Genomic DNA, 8,092 nt, shown 5'->3' with positions numbered 1-8,092 from the left:
TGTCGGGAAAACTCGCGCCTTCCTGCAAGCCACCAGAGGCAGGTCACGTCCAGAAACGGGCCGGCTAGGAGGAGCAGACGATGACGGCCCGCGGCTCTCGAAGCAGACGACGCGGCGACGGCGGTGGCGCCCCCTCGGGGCGCGTCGGCGCACTCTGCGATTCATGTCACGGCGGCACAGGTAGAGCAAAAAATAATCACAAAGCTCTTCGCGTAACGGGCCAATGAGCGCGGCTTCGGCAGGGGGAAAAAATACACCTGTAGGAACTGGTTTCTCGGCCAATGAGGGGCCACGTCTCGGCAACCAAGTTCCGCCCGTGGCAGCCTATCTCGAAAGCTACGACTCGTGTGAACCGCGGTCCCTTGGGTCCCGGCTCGAAGTGGGCCCGTAGCTCTTTTCTCCGCCCCCTCACTTTATCGTGCGCGATTCAAACGGCGAAGTTGTGCGACGGTGCGCGCGAGCGAGTGCCCCGGATTCACGAGCGCTGGCTCGGCGACGGTGCTCCACATCGGCCACCGAAGCGAGTCTACATTCCCAGCTGAAGGAACACACCACGTCTTCTCCGAGCCGGCGTGCGACCCAGGTAGTGTGACTCCGGAGAAACTCCTTTTCGCACCGCGATCTCGTTGAACCATTCCGCGAAAACTGTTGCCCGCTTTTCGGGCATCATCGCCTGTCGGGGGACGTGAATAGCGAGTTTAAATTGCGAGTGGCCCCAGTGTGTTGGACGGGTCAAGGCGATCGCCGGACTATAATGCCTGTCGGGCGCTTATCCATTCTCTTGATCTCTATTTTTGTTCGGTCCGGAGCGGCCCAAAAAATGCTCTCCCTCGCCGAAACGTCACGAGAGCCCGTTCACCAGCACGGGTGGCTAGATTGGCTAGGCCTAGCCCACGAACGCACGGCTTCGTCTGTAGCGCTCGCCGCATTCTCGAGGAATGTCCGGATATCGTCTGCTACGCGCGGGCGGCCGCAGACGACGCAGTGACATTCCAGCCCCCATCCGCGACCGTTCTTTCACTGCCGCTCGTAGTAAGACGTTAGTTTTCAACGTTGTAGCTGGTAAACAGTGTTATCTAGCTTGAATTCGTTTCTGCCTCGGAGGTACCCGCACTGCGACGGGGGTGGACCCGTCTCAAGCGTTTCGGCCGCTCGCTCGGGGCAACCTGTTGATCTGTTTAGACATGGCGGCCCGTGTGGGACTTGAATGGTGACGTCAGCCGCCAATTTCTGGGTTCGCGCCGTGGGCGGGCCACGTATAGGCGGGACGGTGGTTTGTTTTGACGGCCCAATTTATGCCGAAGGGAAGTGATTGCTCCGTTCTTCTTCCGCCGCGGTGTGTTTTTGTTTAGCTTCTACGCGGGCCCCGCTCGTCACGGTTGAGGGCGAGGCGTCGCTTTCAAGTGTGTCCGCGAGCGATCAACCCTTGCGGAGGGTTCAGAGGTTGTTGACGCCTCAGCAGTCGCACGCCCACGGCGTAGTCTTCGTCGTATGTGGAGCGCTTCGTAGGTGACTTACGAGCTCTGTCTGCCCCGGTTTCTTTGCGTCTGTGTACGTGTCTGTGTGAGCTGCGTACTATTGCCGAAAGCTGTCACGCGAATTTGGCGTCCGGGTTTTAGCTATTTTTTGCTATTGGTATTGTGAATTGCTTGATCAACAGTCCCAGCGCGTTTGTTGAAAATTGCTTTACAAGAAGGTAATATCCGTTTCCCACGCTAATTGTTTAGAGTACAAATTGTAGGGCTTGACTGACAGCAGACAGGGCACATTGACTTCAAATTGATGTGTTCTACTCAACGCACCAGCAGCGAAAATGATATAGCGAGAAGTAATATTGCTCTCTCTCTCTCTCTCTCGCTTCTCTCTCTTTCACACACACACACACACACACACACACACACACACACACACACACACACACACACACACACACACACACACACACACACACACACACACACACACACACACACACACACACACACACACATATATATATATATATATATATATATATATATATATATATCAGCCGGCGGGCATGTTTTTTTCCACTTTTATTTCTTTCTTTAAAAAAACTATCTGTTTCAAGGATAACAAAATGACCCACCGCATTTTCCCCTCTGCTTTCCTTGGCTTTCTTGACTGCCTACCCTTATTTCTATATATATATATCTTGCTGAATATCAGAACCCCCCGTCTTAAACTCCTCTAAAGCGTCCTTACGTGTTTGAAAGGTTTAATGTCATGGGATGAAGGTTACTCGTTCACATTTTCTGCTTTAAAACTTTATCCGCTTCTTTGGAACTTTTTTTGGTGCCGTCTGGTTCTCACACATAGTATTTCTATCGGTCAGTTACATGAAAGTCTCCCGGGGATCGAGACCAAAAAGCTCCAATTAAACCACCTACTAAATCCGCGCTGCTGCTTCTGCGCATTCATGGCGCCGACGACGGTGAAGCACCGATTCGTGTACTGTGCTCGGTTGAAAACACAGCAGCTGACTCCACCACACTACTAACTTAGAGGGAACAAGAACATATCGAAGGCGAAGAAGTGAGGGGCGGGGAATTTAGTCGAAACGGAATGTAAAAACGCGGTTGATACGAATTCCTCACGGGAAATACAAATGCATAATCGGAGAAGTGTTTTACATTGTTACATTGTGACCGAGCTTTCAGTGCGCGAGTGCCGGTAAAACGCAATAGCCGGGTACGTATTAATGGGGTTCGACTATATAGTTTGGATGGAATTGAGCAATAGTTTAATATGATCATAGAGCTACGAGATAAGATTCGCTGGGGAATATAATGAATCAAGGGCACACCGAGGTGCACGCCAAGAATGCAAGGGTATAAGTAATGAAACTCCAATTTTTGTTCCTGAATTGAATCTACACCCCGAAGGTGTGGGGCATATCCGTTTAGTGGATCCGGGATGCGGATTATTTAGATCGCCTAGTTTCTTCAGCGTCGCCTACATGTTTTTTTGTTTTTTTTTAAGGCGACATCTATGTTTGGTCACTTCACCTAGATTTCGCAATGTATCTGGCCCCGTAAAATACCATCAGCCGCTCTCCATTGACATATATACATTATTCTCTCACGCCCCCCCCCCCCCCTTTTCAGAACGATCGGGACAATCACTCAACGCAGTGTCTCAAGCGGCTTTGCAATGAACGCCGAGTCAAAATAAACAGCACTATTTACGTCATGGTTTGTAACCCGTAATGTTATCGAACTTCCTAGACATGGTTTCTGCAACAAATTGACGCGTGACTATTACCTGAAGTTGGAGTTTCCTCAAATAAAAGCGCTCTTGCAGGAATTTTTCGAGTGGGTCCTCCACCGGATGTAGCTGCAGGTACCGAACCACCAACCTTGTACCGAGCTACTAGCTCTACTTGATACAGCGAGGTGGACCATTAACTGCGAATACCGCGAACTTGCCTATTCATTCAACGAACTCAGCCCTTTTAAACTACCGGCATTTCTTTATTTTTTCTTTCCAATCCCTTTGTCACATCGCGACCACAGTGGTCCTCCTTTTCCAGCAAAAGCTCTACTTTGTATACAGTTGAACCTTGAACCACGGTCACAGAGACCCGCTAATAATTTCGTTGAATCGGGAACTTCGTAAAACGGAGAAAACATTAAGTGCATGGGAAACTGCGGGGTATTCTTACTCGTTCGTTATTTCGGGGGATTAGAAAATTAGGAGTGTCTGTCGTAAAATCCAGGTTCAACTTTATATCACATTTGCGCTCGAGTAGGAGAGCCGAGAATGTACTTGGAGAGCGCGCGAGGAGTACGGAAGAAAGGTGACAGTAAATCACAAGAAAGTGCGGACGCCACAGAGTTTACGGAAGGATGCGGAGAAAAAAACCAGGAAACGAGATTGCCAAGCGAGATACTATGTCGGAAAGACTGCCGTCAGAGCGAAAAAAAAAAAAAAAAGACCAATGGAAAGAACGTTCACGATCGAGAGCGTTCAAATACAAGACAAAAATGTCGATGCAGCGTTTTTCCCTGAGAGTTTTGTGTGCCAATTGTTCATTTTCTTTCTGTTTAGATTTCTTTCTCCAAGAAACTACGAGAATGACGCTGTTTATGCAGGGGTTATAAACTGCTTTGTGAACACGCACGCACGCACGCACGCACAGACAGACATACAGACAGACAGACAGACAGACATACAGACAGACAGACAGACAGACAGAGGGACGGAATGACGGACACGGTGTTGCAACAATAACTCAACGTCGTTTTACAAAAATAAACTCTGAGAACTGCTGGCTTGATGCGCGCCCTAAATTTGTACAAAGGTCGCATTTTGCGTTTTATTTTGTCTTTGATAATACCCCAAACTGTGTTGCCCTTTACCAACCAAAAACCCAGTTCTCCCGCAATTTTAGAAAGACAGGCTTTCGTCTATGAGCGAACTTTAAGCTTTTTTGGTGTTGTTTACATGGATATCTGCGCGGAGAAAAAAGTTAATCTTTCGAAATTCTCGTTTTTAATCGACTACTGGCGACTTTACCGATCGCGATGGATTTTAATATATTGGCTCTACAAGCGTATGTTTAAAGTTCTAATGAGTGAAAGAGGAGTCCCAGCGGAGTTAAAAGCGAGAACAATTAACAACGCAATTTACGTTTAATCTTAATAATCACTGTTACTACGGCGTGGACTCCATGGCACCTCCATTACAAACTAGCCTCCAAAGCGAATCTTCAAGGAGCCATGAAGAGAAAATATAACTTCGTTTAATTTGAAAGAACTAGGATTCAGTATCTCACTCAGCTCCATTACAGCTACAAAAGATGTTTTTTTAACGAAAAAAAAAAGCAAGAAGTATTTAAAACTTTCAAATTTTGCGCCACAGTGACGTGTATGAGCAAGAATGACGTCATACGGGCCAACAATAAAACAATTTTCAGGGCGTTAACTGCACGTTAGCATTCAAGTGATGCGGTCAAATGGAACTAGAGGCCCCATGTGTCGTCGCGACAGGTCAGTTAGGCGGCCGCCAATCGCACAAACAAGGTTCCGTGACGTCATAGAAAAGTTGCGGGAAATTGGCTAGGGGGTCGCGACTGCTTCACACGTTTTATTTCATATCTCCGTTATTTGTTCGAGGATTGCGATGATATTGGTATCATTGTTATCGGGACTAAGCAGTCTTTCTAATAAACCTAACTTGTATTTTGTCTTCATGGCTCCTTTAAACGTTACAACAAGAGTACATGTATGCTTGTACAAGCACCATGCAATAACGCTGGCTAAGTTGGAATTAATCTAAATCGATTAATTTTGGTACAGTGCGGATAGAAAAGATGTTGCGGAGTTGTCCTTACAGGTTTACAAGTTGTCTTTAGAGAGGCCATGAAGAAAAAATGCAACTTTGTTTAAGTTTATAGAACTGCACTTCAGTACCTCCATTACAACCACTAAAGATGTTTTTTAACCGAAAAAAAGCAAGGAGTGTTAAAAAACACATTCAAATTTCGCGCTACAGCGAGGTGTTGTGGGCAAAAGTGACGTCATATAGGCCAGCATTAAAAACATTTTTATCACTGCGTTAACTGGACGTTGGCGTTTAAGTGATGCGACCAAGCGGAACTAGAATCCCTCAGTCATTTATGTGTCTTAGTGGTGGTTTATGCCGACGGCCGCCGATCACACAAACAGTATTCTGTGACGTCATAAAAAAGTTGCCGGAAAGTGGCGGGGGAGGCGCCACTGCTTCGCGTGTTTTCTTTAATATCTCCATTGTTTGTTTGACGTTCGCGATAAAACTAATATGATTGTTACCGGGTCAAAGCAGTCTTTTTAATAAACCCAACTTGTATTTTGTCTTCAGTCATTGAACCCTTTAAAAATTAGTCTGTAAATTTTTATCTTTATACAGTTGTCCTTATAAGTTGTCTGTAAAAGTTGCCTTTAAAAAGCCTTCACAAGTCGACTTTGAGAAGTTGTCTTTATTTTGTTGCTTAAAGAAAGCATCTGAAACTGAAGTAGGCAGTATGTCTATAGCCCCGGCGGTGAACACGGAGCATTGCTCGAGCAAAGCGCCATGCCCGGTTGATTGGTTTGCATCCCTATGCCTTCCTATTTATCCCTATCCTTATCCATATCCCTATACAGCAAATACTTCCCTGACAAGCCAAAACTGATTACGAGGTTGTAAGCATCACTGCTGAATTTGAACGTGAGCCTATGTGCCTGCCTTGTTTTTATCTTGAAATCGGACTTTTTCAGCAAAAAGAATCGTCGTTAAAACTCCCGCCGGACGGCAAAGACTTTCTTTCCTGTTCCGCTTGCGAGCATTCATTGTGGCGCCTTTGGCGTTAATTGGATCGCTGAAAAATGGTGCGTTAAATGAACGCCCAAGTAGAACTGCTTTAATGATTTTTCTGACTGTATAATTAGGTACCGGCTAGCCCATATGCCTTTTTACTCAATGCATATATTTGGTCAGAAAATGGGCTTACTTCACAGATTTTTAAGGGGCCATGACGACGAAATACGAACTTCGTACATTTTGAAAGAACTACCCTTTGGTAACTCACTCAGTTCCATACCAGCCACAAAAAAACGTTTCTTAACAAAAAGAAAACGCAAAAAATATTGAAAAAATTCAAATTCCGCGCTACGCGACGTCAGAACTGACGCAATAGCGACAGCAGTGACTGACGCATTGCAGGCCAAAACCAAGAACAGCTATCAGTGTGTTGACCAGGGGCGGTATTCTCGTGTTTGTCCGTTTTGAAAACGTCCGTTTTGCGTCCGTTTTATTGCGACGTACTTCGAGTTGTAGGCGGGTTTTGGGTTGACTTTTGATCAACTGTTCTTGTAAACACAGTTTAATCGAATAAGCCTATTTCCAACTATCTTTTATGCGTTTATTATTCCGCCAGCGAACCAACAGCAAGGCGACGAAAAATCGTCTGCTCCCAATCGTCTGCTCAGAGAAGCCGCGTCTCATAGCTCCGCCGTGCTCGTATGGCGTCACATCAGGTGTTCGCTTTTAGCCAATCAGGGCTTGCTCAAAACGGACACTTCTGAAATGGACACAAAGCGGACAAAACACGAGAATACCGCCCCAGGTGTTAGCATTGAGGTGATACGATCAGATGGTACCAGAAGCCCCACAGCAATCGTCCAGTCACGTTTCTTGGCGCTGGCTGTGACGTCACAGAGACGTCACCAAAAGTGGCTGTGGTGTCGCCTCTGCTGCTTCGGCTTTCTTTTACACCTAGGTTATATGTCTGAAGTTGTTGATAAAGCTATGATCACTGTTAGCAGGATAAAGCAGTCTTTTTGGTGAAACAAACTCTTATTTTGCTGTCATAGCCCTTTGAAAAGACCTGCTTTCTTCTCTCCCATTGTGGCATCTAATTCTTCCTACCCCCCCCCCCCCCCCCCCCCAAAAAAAAAGCAACAAACAAACATGTAACTATACTCGGTTACAACTCAAGAACGGCACCACCTCATGTAGTGTATCACTCCGACAAAGCGCCGGACCCGTGACGTCAGTGCGCGCGCGTTTTGAAATGGGTTTGATATGAATGCGTGATATCGTCTGCCTTGTCTCACGCAGTTTGTTTGTCGTCACTGGAGTCATTTATAAGCATATTAAGTCCAAAAAATCACGGGAACGGCAGTCACGCCATGTTCAAAATATTCCCAGTAACGCCCTGCTTGCGCCGCGCGGAGAAACATCCGGCTACGGTGATAAGGCACAGCGGAAACTTCCGGTGCCGTTCTTAAGTTGTCACCGAGTATAACGTAAACGTTTATGCTTTCAATGCTCATTGTCCGTCCTCAAAAATACTACAACAGTCACTGCGGATGTCAAGACCACATCACTCACTCACCCGCCGCGGTGGCTCAGTGGCTAAGGCGTTGCGCTGCTGAGCACGAGGTCGCGGGTTCGATTCCCGGCCGCGGCGGCCGCTTTTCTGATGGAGGCGAAAAGCAAAAACGCCCGTGTGTACGAGATTTCGGCGCACGATAAAGATCCCCAGGAGGTCAAAATTAATCCGGAGCCCTCCACTACGGCGCGCCTCATCGCCTGCGTTGCGTCGGCG

General features: G+C 47.0%; 1 protein-coding gene across 1 annotated transcript in view; it reads left to right on the top strand.

Moving 5' to 3' along the window:
• Positions 1-288: 288 nt before the first annotated feature.
• LOC144138379 (unconventional myosin-XV-like) overlaps positions 289-8,092 on the top strand; it is a 157,126-nt gene continuing 149,322 nt past the window's right edge. Inside the window, exon 1 of the mRNA XM_077670633.1 lies at positions 289-583. The gene's annotated coding sequence lies outside the window, so the exon portion shown is untranslated. The remainder of the gene's footprint in view (positions 584-8,092) is intronic.

The sequence above is a fragment of the Haemaphysalis longicornis genome, unplaced genomic scaffold (assembly GCF_048455015.1).
Source record: "Haemaphysalis longicornis isolate Haplotype H1 unplaced genomic scaffold, Haemaphysalis longicornis Haplotype H1 scaffold_5, whole genome shotgun sequence".
Taxonomy (NCBI): Eukaryota; Metazoa; Arthropoda; class Arachnida; order Ixodida; family Ixodidae; genus Haemaphysalis; species Haemaphysalis longicornis.
The sequence above is the reverse complement of the archived record's forward strand: the minus strand, read 5'-3'. Positions and strand labels throughout refer to the sequence as shown.